Source organism: Palaemon carinicauda, chromosome 8 (genome assembly GCF_036898095.1).
Source record: "Palaemon carinicauda isolate YSFRI2023 chromosome 8, ASM3689809v2, whole genome shotgun sequence".
Classification (NCBI taxonomy): Eukaryota; Metazoa; Arthropoda; class Malacostraca; order Decapoda; family Palaemonidae; genus Palaemon; species Palaemon carinicauda.
The window spans coordinates 98,273,278-98,275,595 of record NC_090732.1 but is presented as its reverse complement, the minus strand read 5'-3'; positions in this window follow the sequence as shown (position 1 = coordinate 98,275,595).

The following is a 2,318-nucleotide window of genomic DNA, read 5'->3' as shown; positions in this document are numbered from 1 at the left end:
GAGAGAGTACATAGGAATAGGCATAGGGATTTTCTATTTGTAAACATTCGGCAAAATATGCTGATTATATGCATGTTGTTTTTTGCCAACAAATAAACACATTGCATGCGTCAAGACATAACTGTCTGGATCTTCAACACAAAGAATGGTATATTTACCTGTTACGTACAGTATGTAAATAAATAAACTGCATAATCCGATTTAAACTGTCTAATTATAAACCAACTAAATCAGTAACTCAGTAGCCACAATTTCAAATGACAGTTCATTTTAAAGGAATTTCAATTTCACAAACCTGTGTGCAGTTAAATTTCAAAAAATAAATGTCAGGTCCCCATAATTAAAAAAAAAAATTTATAAAGTGTCAAGTGTAAGATATGAATAATTATTTATCAAGCTCATCCATCATATGTCTACAAAATAGAGAATTCACTAAATCTCAATTTTGCATCAAGAATATTATAGACTACCACCAACTAAGTCTTGAAATGCATTTACTTAAAAAAATCCTTTTTATCTTATTTGTAATTTTTATTTCCACGAAAAAATTATAATTTCAATGATTGAAGTTCATAAAAAAATCACTTACTTTTTAAGGTGCGCTCCTCCACTGAATTCAATATCCAAACCGTTCAAAGGGATACATGTTACAACAATACTTCAGATGAAAAGGGATGAGCGAATTGAACGGATAAAGGAAAAGCAAGTTTGAAAAAAAGAACTCAAAAGGATAAAAGCACTTGGCATTTCCAGAATAAGGATTTGGAAAGATCTAGATACCGATTTTTTTGCGACTGAAAAAGAAAACGATAACAATGGTCTCAAAAAGACTGATATGATTTCCAGAAGGTTGAATAGATTTCAAATTTATAAGAACTGAAGATGGCCAAGGAATATGGAGGCAAATATTTGCTTTGGGAGGAAAACGACGATGGTCAATAAAAATGGAAACAAAAAGCTTTCAGTAGAAGATGAAAAACAGAAATTTGAAATAGAGAAATGTTGCCGCGTATATTGAAATATTTCCCAAGGAAACATATTCAACTGTTTTAACTTGTGACATTGAGACATAAGGGTCAAATGAAGATAATACTGTAGAATGAATCGGATATCTGAAATAATCTTTGGAAGACTAGTAAGACTGAAGAAGGATTAGGTTATTTTAAAAACTTGACATTGGTGTTTTATTGAATATTGATGGAGGATGGAGGATTTAAAAACGTTTAGGTATAATTACGAAATATAATGAAAAATTATGACTCCATAAGAGTGAAAGAGACCGAAGATTAAAAGAAACAATCGTCTTGAGAAGTTGTAACTATATATTGAGAAGATATCGCAGAATCAGGTACTTTAATTGTAAATCCTTTGTGGTATCCTTACTTCAATGGATAAATAGGTTCTTCCAAAACACTGACACAAGTTTTAACTTGTAATAAAGGGAAAAAATAAATATTTTAGGATAAAGTTGTTGGTACAGTCAGCTATCCGGGACAAGAAACTTTACAGTTTCATCATAGTTTATAGTTTAATTGGTATACTTTTTGCAAACACCGTGGGCCCAATCTTCAAGCAGCAATTGTAAAATTTTCGCAACAAGCACAAAGCACAGGTTTCACAGGCATATTTCATCAAATGTTAATCCAGTGATAAGCACTGCATTTAAAGCTAATACATGTTGCCTTATCATATTCTAAATCAATCGTCTTGCGTATATTTTGTATTGAGGTTTGGTATCACCTTTCATACTTTGTGAAAATCTTATTAGCTAGGCAAACTTGGTAAATTCAGTTTGCTTTTGGCAATGACTTAATTCTTCCATTTTACGTTTAGTAATACGTATGAAAAACTGGAATTTGTACAAGTTTCTCAAAAAATATAAATACAGAGGGTATGTGTGCGGCAAAATCTGTTGATTACAGAGTTTCTTTGAATTAGTGAAAAATTACAGAAAAGTATAAAATCTACACTAAATTACAGTACAATAGTGAGCGTGATGCCATCATCTAAACGATCTTAGGTTATCATAATGAATTAAGATTATATCCTAAACAAAACAAAATGGGCCTTTCATGTTATTCTTATTCATCGACTTGAAATTTGGGATGAGAAAAGAATCTGATAACTTAAAAGTAATTTTGATGGATATGAGCCTTGAAAATTCATAGGATCAATTGATAATGCAATCTTGCACCTACTTTAAACATATAATCCTGGTTATCCTTAAAAGTATTTGTGGTGGTGGTATTACATATATTAGTCACTATGCCCCACAGCAAGAATAAATAAATAAACAAATAAAAACAAGATTTGCACAA